The sequence below is a fragment of the Typopeltis vanoorti genome, chromosome 7 (assembly GCF_054136105.1).
Source record: "Typopeltis vanoorti isolate ZY-2024b chromosome 7, IOZ_Tvanoo_1.0, whole genome shotgun sequence".
NCBI classification, from domain to species: Eukaryota; Metazoa; Arthropoda; class Arachnida; order Uropygi; family Thelyphonidae; genus Typopeltis; species Typopeltis vanoorti.
This window is the reverse complement of record NC_143555.1, coordinates 34,995,077-35,009,570: the sequence shown is the minus strand read 5'-3', so window position 1 is coordinate 35,009,570 and position 14,494 is coordinate 34,995,077. Positions and strand designations below refer to the sequence as shown.

At 38.3% G+C, this 14,494-nt stretch overlaps 1 protein-coding gene across 2 annotated transcripts in view; it reads right to left on the bottom strand.

The window, feature by feature from the left end:
* Positions 1 to 14,494, bottom strand: part of LOC150104578 (ATP-dependent RNA helicase DDX55) — a 370,346-nt gene that overhangs the window by 324,705 nt on the left and 31,147 nt on the right. The window lies entirely within an intron of this gene.

The following is a 14,494-nucleotide window of genomic DNA, read 5'->3' as shown; positions in this document are numbered from 1 at the left end:
AAGGGAAATCAGTTGCTAATGTCAATGTCAGAATATATTCTTAAAGTTAGGAATATTGAATAAGCAGTTAGGATAAGAAGAATGAAATAAAATGGATAAATTGCAAAATTAAGCCAGAACTGCAGAGGAAGATGTCATGGAGAAGATGCAAAAAAAGTGAATATTTGTCAACTGCACAAAGAATGTAATACATTGACCAGAAACAGGGGCGCGCTAACTATATGTGCAATGTGGCACACAGGAGCCAGGATAGTAAAGGCACCAAAGAGGAGGAAATACTTTTTAAAAAAACGTTTTTTTTTTTGTGATTTTTTATGGGGGGGGGGGGGAATTGAGGCGCCAACTAAAGTTTTACACACAGGTGCTGGACACTACTGGTGTGCCCCTGACCAGAAAATAAATAATGTAGTGATTAAGAAGAAATCAGCAAATGAAAGGAGATTAGCAAAAGCAATAAAGCAAAATCCTCAGAAATTCTAGTTATGTGACTATTTTATGTATAGGAAAAGATGACTATGGAAGACTGACTGGTTTCTGGAGACAAGGTTCCAGAAATGTTCAGTGAATATCTTTTCAGTCTATTCCATACTGGAGAAAGATAAAAGCACTGAATAAGACAGGAAAGGGGAAGAGATTGGAAGCTCATGAATGTGAAGTATTTGAAATGTTAAATAAGCTTGATGGTAGATAGACCGTAGATCTAACAGTATACCTTACTGTTCAACAAGGCTCTAGTAATGCAACTGGAAGGGTGCTTAAAAGAAATATAATTACTTAAGGATCAAAGCTGTATAACTAAGAGGAGACCTCCAAATAGCCTTTAAAGGAATGCGGAGAACCGACCAGGGCTTCTGACCTAATGTCCAATCCTCACCTTCTCGTGGTGCACCCTGTTGGGTATCTACTTGGATACTGAACGAATGATGGGCTGGCAATTTGGGATTTAGCCGACCATATTGTATTCTTATTGGTTAAACCAAAATAAAAAATGATGGTACAACATGACAAAATTTCATGCCGGCTGGGGCGTCGCCCGGTAAAACAAGGCCACCGTTGTTTTCGCCAGGGAACCAGGGCGAACAGCGAAAAGTCAGCTACTGGAACACATCTGAAAACAAACCCCGACTCAATATCACCAGAGTTAAAGATTGGTACTATCAACATAAGAAACCTGAATGGCAAAGAAATGGAGCTAGCTGAGGAATTAGATAAGTACCAGATCGTCATAATAGGGGTGACTGAAACAAAAAAGCCAAAAACTGGTGAGATCTTTCTGAGCAATAAATACAAAATGCTATATTTCGGCAATGACAATCAAGGAAAAGAAGGAGTAGCCATAGTATTCAACACAAAATACGAGGCTAATCTTCTTGAATTGCAGTCAGTTTCAAGTAGAGTGATATGGGCAAATATAAGAATGGGGAACTGGACAATGAGACTTATTTGTGCCTATGGTCCCACAGAAGGTTCTACTAAGGTAGAAGTGGAGGAATTTTTTGAGGTTTAGAAAAAGCAACTGACACAATGAAAAAGGAAAAATTGGTCCTTGTTGGGGATCTAAATAGCAGAGTAGGAAATGATTGCGAGACATACAAAAATATTTTGGGAAAATTTGGAGAAAAGAGCAAAGCTAATAATAATGGCAAATATCTGTTGGATTTCTGCTCAGGACATGGACTGGTTATTACTAACACCATGTTCCAACATAAAAATGTGCACAAATTCACATGGAGAGAAGAGGCAAGGAATAAGAAAAGTCTCATTCACTATGTTATTATTGATAGTGATGTTTTCTCCCTGGTGCAGGACACCAGAGTGTACAGAGGATTTGAAATTGGAAGTGATCACTATTTAGTCTTGAGCAGGATAAAATTGAATTTCATATCGAAAAGAAAAACATGTAAGAGAGTTTTAAAGCGAATAAAAGTTGAGCAGCTCTCAGATGTGAACTGTAGACTAAAATACACAAAGATTATTGAAGAAAAAATGAAAGAGTTTGAGAACAGGAATCAAACCTTGGAGATTCAGTGGCAAACTCTGAAGAAAACATTGATTGATTCTGCCAGAGAGGCATGTGGTGAGGTTGTGTGCAAGGATAAAAAAATCAGAACTCCCTGGTGGACACAGGAAGTTAAAGAGGCAGTGAAGGAAAAGAAGAAAGCATACCAAAAGTTCCTGGCAAATAAGTCAGCTTTTACTCTTAGAGAATACAGAGACAAATGTAAGAAAGCTAAACAGTGTGTAAAACTAGCTAAACAAAAGTCATGGGAGGACTTTGGCAAGAATATAGAAAATAAATATCAAGAAGGTGGCAAAATATTCTGGAGGTTGTTGAAGAAGCTTAGGAATGGAGGAAAGAGTGCTGTAAAAGGAATTAGAGATGATAAAGGTGACATGAAAACAGGAGAAAAAGATATCCTTGAAGTATGGAGTAATTACTTTGAAAAACTGCTAAATGAAACAAGCAGTGATGACAGCACAGTGATAAAAAACACTGACCAGGAATGCAGTCAGGATTACATATCCATACTTGAAGTAGAAAAAGCCATCAAAGGCTTGAAATGTGGAAAGGCAGCTGGAGTAGATGATATTCGACCAGAAATGCTGAAGCATGGTGGTATAAGAGTCTTACAGTGGCTGCACTGCATAGTTCAGAAAGCCTGGACAGAGGGACGAATTCCCGATGATTGGAGTAGAGCTCTCATAGTACCCATATATAAATAGGGAAATAAAACTGAATGTGAGAATTACAGAGGTATTTCCCCACTGAGTGTTCCTGGCAAGATCTATGCAAGTATACTTGAGAAACGGTTGAGAAGAATTGTGGAAGAAAAGCTTGGTGAAGAACAAGCTGGATTCAGGCCAAACAGAGGATGTCAGGATCAGATCTTTACTTTACGACAAATAGTGGAGAAATCATGGGAATATAACAAAGATCTGTATTTAAGTTTTGTCGATTTGGAAAAGGCATATGACAAGGTGCCAAGAAAGAAGCTATTCAATACGCTGCAGTTATATGGCATCAATGGGGCATTATATCAAGCAATACTTAGTCTTTATTTGAGTTGTAAGTCAGCAGTTAGAATTGAAGGAAGTACAGGAAGATGGTTTTAATGTTAAATCTGGTGTGAGACAAGGATGTACATTATCCCCTCTGTTATTCATTATCTATATGGATCACATTACGAAGGAAAGTGGTATTAAACATGATATCAAAATTGGAGATGTTAATATCAGCTCCTTGCTTTATGCAGATGATGTTATGCTTCTAAATAAATCTGCTACAAGTCTGCAAGATTCTCTGACTAAATTGAATAGCTGTTGTAATAGATATGGTATGAAGATCAGCCATAAAAAGACAAAGACAATGAAAATAGGCAGAATCATTTTAAATTTCAACTGTGTTGTGAATGGAGAACCTGTGGAACAAGTAAAACATTTCAGCTACTTAGGCACGATTTTTAGTGAAGATGGCAAATTAAATATAGAATTAGACAACAGAATCAGCAAAGCTGGTATGGTGTGAAGTCAATTGAATAAATTCATATGGAATAAAAAAGAAATTAGTCAGAACACTAAATTAGCTGTATACAAGACAGTGTTCAAACCAGTTTTAACTTATGGATCTGAGAGCTGGGTCAGAAGTAAAACACTTGACCAAAGACTAGAGACCGCAGATATGAGAGTCCTGAGAAAGATTATAGGCGTGAACAGATGGCATCAATGGCAATATCATATTAAAAATGAGGATATTAGGAAAGAGCTTGACATTGTCAGCATCCAGGAATGTGTTAGCAGAGCTAATCTCAGGTGGTATGGTCACTTAAATAGAATGGGAGAGGAAAGATTAGCAAAACAAGTGTTCTCTGCCAGGTTGGCAGGAAAACGACCCAGAGGAAGACCAAGATATAGGTGGATTGATACGGTACAAAGTGCCTTAGACGATAGAAATATAAGATCTGATAATGTTGGAGTCTTGACAAGTAACAGACTGATTTGGAGAAAAATTGTAGATAGGAAGTTAGTAATGATGTAATTTTTTCATGTAGTACTGTCATATCCTGTACACCCCTTGAGGGTACATGGCAGGAATTTGATGATGATGGTGATGTACTTATCCAATTCCTCAGCTAGTTCCATTTCTTTGCCATTCAGGTTTCTTATGTTATAATACCGATCTTGAACGCCGGTGATTTTAAGTTGGGGTGTATTTTAAGATTTGTTCCAGTAGCTGCCTTTTTGCTGTTCTCCCTGATTCCCTGCCAAAAACAACGGGGGGCTTGTTTAACTTGGCGACGCCCCAGCCTGCATGAAATTTTGTCATGTTGTACCATCATTTTTTTATTTTGGTTTAACCAATAAGAATACAATTTGGTCGGCTAAATCCCAAATTGCCAGCCCATCCTCATTCGTTCAGTATCCAGGTAGATACTCAACAGGGTGCACCACGAGAAGGTGAGGATTGGACATTAGGTCAGAAGCCCTGGTCGGTTCTCCGCATTCCTTTAAAGGCTATGTGGAGGTCTCCTCTCAGATTGCATTAAATAACAAAACATGCAGTACAATACACTGTCATTTTAAAAGCAAATAAAATTAATAGTCATTTTATAAACCAATAAAATTAAAAGGTTATATCCATATTAGTGAAATAGTTCATAGCTTTGGGAGCAGCACTTAAAAAGTCTGATTTGTCTCATGAATATGATCCAAGATAACACTGGCTCACAATATGGTCCACAGTTTGTCTTTGAGTTCCACAATCAATGTGGGGACGATCATTTATTCCATTTAAAAAGCATATCTGTACATACGCCAAGACCTGTTCATATTCTATTAAGCTGAGTCCAGAATTTTCGTGGAAGGTTAGAGCAAGCATTAAAACTTTCTTGTAATTTGTTGAGAAAAAATTTTGTAATACCATCTGTCTTGCTCTCCCACTGTTCTTTCCACTTTTGCTTGAAGTCGAAGTCAGATTGTAATAATTGTTGCGCTAATTGTAGGGGTGGATGTCTCGATCTCAGATGTTGTATACTTAAATCTGCGAGATCTAAGTGTATTGGAAGGGCTGTGTTCTCCAGAATTTTCTTATACTCCTGTAAGAGAGCTTTGGCCCAACACAGATTTGGTGGAACAATGTTGCTAAGAGCCAGGAGGCAGTTTGTAGGTGTAGATTTGATTGTGCCAGAAATCAGTCTCATTGTATTATTTAGTTGGTTATCAAGAAGTTTAACATGTGTGCTATTTAGGCACATTGGTGAGCAATATTCTGCGACAGAGAAAACTAAACTAGGTGCTGTAATCTGTAGATTATCAACTGTTGCTCCCCATGTCGTGCCTATTAGTTTTGTATTATATTGTGATTGGTTCTTAATTAGCAGCAACATTTGCTTATAAGAGAGCGTGCGGTCCAAGGTTACGCCCAAATACCCTGAAAACTCATTATGTCATAGTAAGCATCCTTCAAAACAGATATGCAAAGTGACATCTGCAATGTGACTATTAAGGTGAAAGCTTGATATTTCTGTTATGGCTGGGTTGAACTGGAGCATCTTTTTTTTTGTAATATTCACCTATTGTTTTCAGATCTTTTGTAAGTAACTCTTCTGCCTGACTCACATTTTTGTGTTGAATGGCAATTACAGTATCATCAGCATAACAGAACTTAAGTGAGATGGTGACGGGCAAGTCATGTGTATAGGTTATATAAAGTGAGGATGCCAATACTAACCCTTGTGGAAGTCCATTATTAAGTTTTCATTATTGGGACATTTTATTTCCTAATATAACTTGAAAGAAACGTTCTGTGAGCATGGAAGAAATTAAGTGTGCAGTCCATTTACATGGGACTATACTAAGAAATTTGTATATAAGACCTTCATGCCATACTGTGTCATAGGCTGCTGTTAGGTCCAGAAAGACAGCTGATATTTTTTCTTGCTTCTGAAATCCAGCTTCTATGTATGATGTTAAAGCAAGCACTTGATCACATCGACCACGTTTTTCTCTAAAACCAGCTTGTTCGATCGGGACGTGCTGCATGATTGGTATGGATAATCTGTTGTACAGAAGACATGCTAGCATTTTATAGGTGCAGTTCAATAAAGCAATGGGGGATAATGTTTTTTGCCTCCTGGGGCGGTTTTCCAGTCTTAAGAACAGTAACTATTTTTGACTTCATACACTGGCTAGGTAGTCAGCCAGATTACCTAGCCAGTTTAAGAAGAATTTAAGAAGTTTAAGAAGAATTAATAATATATCAGAAAAGAATTCAGAAAGCTGTTTTATAGCATTTGGCTCACTCTTAATCAGGAATTCAGGATGGATACCATTGAAGCTTAAGGCCTTGCCTGCTTTGACATCTTTTATGATGGCTTTTACTTCATTCTATATTATTAAAACACTTAAGGAATAGAACAACGTAGTTATGAATATAAATTAAATTAAACTTTAATAAATATTTTCCGATATTTCGGCAATGTCACATTGCCATTTTCTAAAGGAACTTACAAAAAACGTTACGTGCAACGTAGGCACTACAACACAGAAACTGGGAATGAAAAGATGAAGCTATTGTTCTCCTAACAGTCCTGATGGTGCCCTCTAGCAGACTAAGTAGGTGTTCTTGGCCGTTGGGCTGAAGGTCTGCAGATGTAGGTCTCCCAAATTTGGGGCAGTCGCATAAACCCAAATTTGTTGAGGTCTGGAGAATTTCTCAGGGCTGAGGCTGATTCCACAAAGAGTCTTTCAAATTTGTATTTGCTACGGTGTATCACTGTAGCTTTCTTCCACCGTATTCTGTGGCGTGTATCCAGAGCATGGTCCGCAAGCCCAGAATGACTGTATTTGTGAAAACGGATGTAGTCCTTGTGTTCCGAAATTCTGATATTCGCTGTCCTGCCTGTTTGGCCAAAGTAAGACAGTTTACAACTGCAAGGGACCTGGTAAACACCAGAAAGGGCTAGGGGAAGTGGTTGGTCTTTAGTGGAGCGGATAAGGGATGCCAATTTTCTGTAAGGTTTGTAACAAGAGGTCAAGTCATGTTTTTTTAAGATTTTGGTAATCTTTTCCGAGGTGCCTCGGATGTAGGGAATGGTGATGGATTTAGAGTAATCCTTGTTGTGGGGGGAGGGAGGGGATCTGTGGTTTGTAGGTTCTAATATTTTTTGGATTTTTGGGGGGGGGGGTAGCCATTGGCTGAGAAAGTGTTGAGGATGTGATTTAGTTCAGTGTTTAGGGCCAAGTCGTTTGAACAGATTAGTTTAGCCCTGTTGTATAGTGTTTTCACTACTCCATATTGTTGTGAGGGAGGGGGGTGGGATTGTTGGTGAATGTATCTGCCTGTATGGGTGGGTTTTCTGTAAACTGAGAAAACCAAGGATCCATTAGGCTGGCGGGTGACTAGTGTGTCTAGGAAAGGGAGGCTGTTGTTTTCCTCTTTTTTCAGAGTGAATTTGATTCTGGGGTGTTGGTTGTTTAAGTGTGTTAAGAAGGAGAGAAGTGTTTCAGAGCCATGTGGCCAAATAGCGAACACATCATCAACGTAGCGAAGCCATATGGTTGGTTTTTGTGGGGCAGAGGCTAAGGCTTTTTCTTCAAAGGTCTCCATAAAGAAATTGGCCAAGGGTGGGGAGACTGGTGAACCCATGGCTGTCCCCTCTATTTGTTTGTAGAATTTTCCCTGCCAAACGAAATAGCCTGAGTTCATTGTGAACTGAAATAAAGCTGAGATGTCGGGAGAAAATTTAGCTTGGATTAGCTCTAAAGTTTCCTTGAGTGGGACATTTGTAAATAAAGAGGACACATCAAAGCTGACCATTATGTCAGTATGTTGGAGTGTAAGGTTTTCTATGCTGGCTTTGAAATGGGCTGAGTTTTTTGTGTGTGATGGTGTGTTGCCAGTATAGTGTGTGAGCTCTTTGGCCAAATGTTTAGCTAATTTGTATGTGCGGGAATCAATGCCATCCACTATGGGACGTAATGGCACATTTTCTTTGTGTATTTTTGGGAGTCCGTAAATTACTTAACCAAAAGGACTACACAGGTAAGCTGAATGCTCTTCTATTAGATCGGGCCACTTACCTCCCTATCAATTACAATCCCACCAACTCTCAAATTAGAAAACTTCACAGGCTCCTTAAGAGAGTTACTTCTTGGCCTGTAGAAGTTACCAACAGATTAAAGCCGTTTAACTCTATATCCCCCCGTATTTACGGACTCCCAAAAATACACAAAGAAAATGTGCCATTACGTCCCATAGTGGATGGCATTGATTCCCCCACATACAAATTTGCTAAACATTTGGCCAAAGAGCTCACACACTATACTGGCAACACACCATCACACATAAAAAACTCAGCCCATTTCAAAGCCAACATAGAAAACCTTACATTCCAACATAATGGTCAGCTTTGATGTGTCCTCTTTATTTACAAATGTCCCACTCAAGGAAACTTTAGAGCTAATCCAAGCTAAATTTTCTCCCGACATCTCAGCCTTATTTCAGTTCACAATGAACTCAGGCTATTTCGTTTGGCAGGGAAAATTCTACAAACAAATAGAGGGAACAGCCATGGGTTCACCACTCTCCCTACCCTTGGCCAATTTCTTTATGGAGACCTTTGAAGAAAAAGCCTTAGCCTCTGCCCCACAAAAACCAACCATATGGCTTCGCTACGTTGATGATGTGTTCGCTATTTAGCCACATGGCTCTGAAACACTTCTCTCCTTCTTAACACACTTGAACAACCAACATCAAAATCAAATTCACTCTGGAAAAAGAGGAAAACAACAGCCTCCCTTTCCTAGACACACTAGTCACCCGCCAGCCTAATGGATCCTTGGTTTTCTCAGTTTACAGAAAACCCACCCATACAGGCAGATACATTCACCAACAATCCCACCCCCCTCCCTCACAACAATATGGAGTAGTGAAAACACTTTACAACAGGGCTAAACTAATCTGTTCAAACGACTTGGCCCTAAACACTGAACTAAATCACATCCTCAACACTTTCTCAGCCAATGGCTACCCCCCCAAAAAAATCCAAAAAATATTAGAACCTACAAACCACAGATCCCCTCCCTCCCCCCAACAACAAGGATTACTCTAAATCCATCACCATTCCCTACATCCGAGGCACCTCGGAAAAGATTACCAAAATCTTAAAAAAACATGACCTGACCTCCTGTTACAAACCTTACAGAAAATTGGCATCCCTTATCCGCTCCACTAAAGACCAACCACTTCCCCTAGCCCTACCTGGTGTTTACCAGGTCCCTTGCAGTTGTAAACTGTCTTACTTTGGCCAAACAGGCAGGACAGCGAATATCAGAATTTCGGAACACAAGGACTACATCCGTTTTCACAAATACAGTCATTCTGGGCTTGCGGACCATGCTCTGGATACACGCCACAGAATACGGTGGAAGAAAGCTACAGTGATACACTGTAGCAAATACAAATTTGAAAGACTCTTTATGGAATCAGCCTCAGCCCTGAGAAATTCTCCAAACCTCAACAAATTTGGGTTTATGCGACTGCCCCAAATTTGGGAGACCTACATCTGCAGACCTTCAGCCCAACGGCCAAGAACACCTACTTAGCCCGCTAGAGGGCACCATCAGGACTGTTAGGAGAACAATAGCTTCATCTTTTCATTCCCAGTTTCTGTGTTGTAGTGCCTACGTTGCACGTAACTTTTTTTGTAAGTTCCTTTAGAAAATGGCAATGTGACATTGCCGAAATATCGGAAAATATTTATTAAAGTTTAATTTAATTTATATTCCTAACTACGTTGTTCTATTCCTTAAGTGTTTTAATAATGCATAACCACCGTATAAGCCTGTCTACGAGAAACTTCATTCTATAGTAAAGATTAAGGCATATTGTGAAATAGCAGGAGCATGTTTTTAATGCTCTAAGTTCTTTCTTAGTATGTTCATGAAGACTAGGTCCCTTCACTTTTGAGGAACTCTCTATAAAGATTTTCACTCTCTTCAGTCTATCCAGGGATAATCTTTTCTGTAATCTCTAGGGATATAATTTTTAGCAGTTGATATGGTCGCTCCTACAAATCTCTTGTACTCCATAACTCTAGCAGTATCCAATGAATATCCAATGAATACATTTATCCACTTCATTTGTAAAATTTCTCCGATTTGCTTTTTTTAAAATTCAAACGTGGTATTGGAAAGAATCTTGCTATAGCAGCATTATCCCGATTTCTAATAACATCAGTCGATGTTGACTGTGTGGGAAGTTTGAAAATACATATCGTCTTGCTGGTAAACGCTGCCCTTCAATGTTTAACGAAACAAAACATAAGTCTGGATTAGACTCCGTTTGCCATGCTGCTGATCTAAAGGTGTTTCTATCCTAAGAATCAAATTTGTTTGTTTGGTTTTCCCTTTCAGTTGTTTCTGACCATAGGTGACTTTGTAGGCATTGCCCACAAAGTATTCTTGGTAAGATTTTTAAAGGGTAGTTCACCATTGCTTTCCCCAACCTCCCAATTTTATCCGGGCTCAGGACCAACATATGGCTGGAACGTATTCATGACTGTAATCCATGTGTGTTCACAGGACCAATTTGCCTGTTCTGCGGGACAAAAAAACTCGAGTTTCGGGGTGAAACCCCCCCCCTAATTCCGTATGAGACCGGCTAACTCACCTTTAGTCGAAAGAGACCAGATAAAGGTTCCTTACTTCACTGACGAGAATCGAATCCAGGTCTTTCTGACCAAAGAGCTTCATTTATATTGACTGAGCTATGAAGGCTCTTAGCATCAAATACATGGTATATTATTGCCCATTGAACAAGGGCAGTATCACAGTCGTTATCATGGCACTTCCATTCTTCATGATGGCTATTAAAATCGCCAATCCATACTGTTGGATGCTGATAAGTGGGTATCACATCTATAGTCCATGATGTTAAAGGAGGTTTATGGACACTGACTATTGTTAGTTGTGGATTTCACACTCACAAGATGGATATCATTATAACATCTTGTTGTCAGGTCAAAAGAATTTTCTATATCATCCTTAATATACGTTCTAATGCCATAATTCTGATGGTATGTAGCACCAATCAGAGTGTAACCATTTTTTTCCTCTTCTGTTAAGGTCACCTTTGCTTTCAGCATGCGTTTCTTGAAGGAACATCAATGTTATTTTCTTGTAGTATTTTGCACAGATAATCACATCTTGCTCTGTTAATTCCTTCAATATTCAGTTGCTACATCTTGAGGCTAAATCCCAATTTTTCGTCAGCATCATCAATAAAAACAGGAAAATCAGTATTGTTTGACTTCATGCCTTAGCCAGGAGAACTAAATGTTAGACTAAGTATTATGTTATATATGTATATAACATAATGCCCCATTGAAACCATATAACTGTAGCATTTTGAATACTTCTCTCGCCATCTTGTCGTATGCCTTTATCAGATCCATAAAACCCAAATATAGATCCCTGTTACATTCCCATAATTTCTCAACTATTTGTTGTAAAGTGAAAATCTGATACTGACAGCCTCTATTTGGCCTGAATCCAGTTTATTCTTCACCAAGCTTTTCTTCCACAATCCTTCTCAACCGTTTGTCAAATATATTTGCGTAAATCTAACCAAGAACACTCAGTAGAGAAATACTTCAATAATTCTCATATTCAATTTTATTTCCCTTTTTATATATGGGTACTATGAGAACTCTACTCCAATCATCCTGAATTTATCCCTCTGTCCAGGCCTTTCTGAACTATGCAGTACAGCCACTGTAAGACTTTTATACCTCCATACTTGAGCATTTCTGGTCGAATATCATCTACTGCTGCTTCCTTTCCACATTTCAGTTCTTTGATGGATTTTTTCTACTTCAAGTATCGATATGTATTCTGACTGCATCCCTGCTAAGTGTTTTTTTACCACTGTGCTATCACTGTTTATTTCATTTAGCAATTTTTCGAAGTAACTACTCCATACTTCAAGGATATCTTTTTCTCCAGTTTTCATGTCACATTTATCATCTCTAATTCCTTTTACACCACTCTTTCTTCCATTTCTGAGTTTCTTCAACAACCTCCAGAATATCTTGCCATCTTCTCGATATTTATTTCCATGTTCTTACCAAAATCTTCCCATGACTTTTGTTTAGCTAGTATTACATAGTGTTTAGCTTTCTTACATTTGTCTCTGTAATGTCTAAGAGAACAAGCTGACTTATTTGCCAGGAACTTTCAATATGCTTTCTTCTTTTCCTTCACTGCCCCTTTAACTTCCTTGTGTCCACCATGGAGTTCTGATTTTTCTATCATTGCAGACACCCTCACCACATGCCTCTCTGGCTGAATCAATCAGTGTTTACTGATTGGCTTGATACTGAATCTCTAAGGTTTGGTTCCTGTTCTAAAATTCTTTCATTTTTTCTTTCTTACATATTCTTCTTTTCAATATAAAATTCAATTTTATTCTACTCAAGACTAAATGATGATCGCTTCCAATTTTGAATCCTTTGTACACTCTGGTGTTCAGCACCAGGGAGAAAATATCACTAGCGACAATAACATAGTCAATGAGACTTTTCTTATTCCTTGCCTTTTCTCTCCATGTGAATTTGTGCACATTTTTATGTTGAAACATTGTGTTAGTAATAACTAGTCCATGACCTGAGCAGAAATCCAGCAAATATTTGTCATTATTATTAGCTTTGTTCTTTTTTCCAAATTTTCCCAATATATTTTTGTATGTCTGACAATCATTTCCTACTCTGCTATTTAGATCCCCAACAAGGACCAACGTTTCCTTTTTCATTGTGACAGTTGCTTTTTCTAAAGCCTCATAAAATTCCTCCACTTCTACCTTAGTAGAACCTTCTGTGGGACCATAGGCACAAATAAGTTTCATTGTCCAGTTCCCCGATCTAATAATTGCCCACGTCACTACTTGAGACGGCCTGCCATTCAAGAAGATTAGCCTCATATTTAGTGTTAAATACTATGGCTACTCCTTTTCCGTGATTGTCATTGCCTGAATATAACATTTTCTATTTATTGCTCAGAAAGATAGCACCAGTTTTTGTCTTTTTTGTTTCAGTCACCCCTATTATGTCGATCTGGTACTTATCCAATTCCTCAGCTAGTTCCATTTCTTTGCCATTCAGGTTTCTTATGTTATAATACCGATCTTGAAATCCGGTGATTTTGAGTTGGGGTGTATTTTAAGATTTGTTCCAGTAGCTGACTTTTTGCTGTTCTCCCTGATTCCCTGCCAAAAACAACTGGGGCTTTGTTTAATCAGGCGACACCCCAGCAGGCATAAAATTTTGTCATGTTGTACCATCATTTTATATTTTGGTTTAAGCCAATAAGAATACAATTTCATCAGCTAAATCCAAAATTGCCAGCCCATCCTTGTTTGTATCCAGGCAGATACCAAACAGGGTGCACGATGAGAAGGTGAGGACTGGACATTAGGTCAGAAGCCATGGTCGTGTTCTGCATTTCTTTAAAGGCTATGTGGAGGTCTCCTCTCAGTTATACAAGCTAAAGTCATCAGAAACCTGAAATGTGGAAAAGCAGCTAGAGTAGATGAAATTCAGCAAGAAATGTTGAAATATCAATTTATAAATGTTTTACAGTGGCTGCATTGCATAATTCAGAAGGCCTGTCAGAGGGTCGAATTCCACATGATTGGAGCAGAGCTCTCATACTACCAATATAAATAAAAACGGAAATAAAACTGAATCTGAGAATTATAGTGATATTTCCATATTGAGTGTTCCTGGGAAGATTTATGCAAGTATACTTGAGAAACAACTGAGGAAAATTGTGGAAGTGAAGAACGTGCTGCATTCAGGCCAAATAAAGGTTGTCAGCATCATATTTTCGTTTTAATACAAAAAGTTCAGAAATCTTGGGAATATAACAAGAGTCTATAATTAAGTTTTGTTGATCTGGTAAAGGCATATGACAAGGTGACAAGAGAAAAGCTCTTCAAAATGCTAGTTATATGGTGTAAACGGAACATTATATCAAGCAATACACAGTCTCTATTTAAGCTGTAAATAAATCAGCATATGAAATTCAGTCTCATGAAGTTGACAAATCTTGAGACATTTCTTACTTCATGCATCTTCTAACCATGTAAATTTGTGTCCATCTTGGAACATGGTGATGACTAGTCCATGTCCTGAATATGGAATCCAAGGCACTTTACCATTACTTCGCTTTGCTCTTTTCACCAAATTTTACCAAAATATTTGTATATAGTATTCATTTCCTACTCTGAGCAGATCGCTAACAAGGACTAACTTTTTTCTTTATGTCAGCTACCTCTCATGACTAAAAAAATGCCTTCACTTCTTTCTTAACAGAATCTTCTATGGGATCATTGGTACAAATAACTTACATTGTAAAATTTCCCATTTTGATGTTTGCCCATATACCTGATATTGCCTACAATTCAAAAAGATCACCTTCATGTTTAGTGCTGAACACA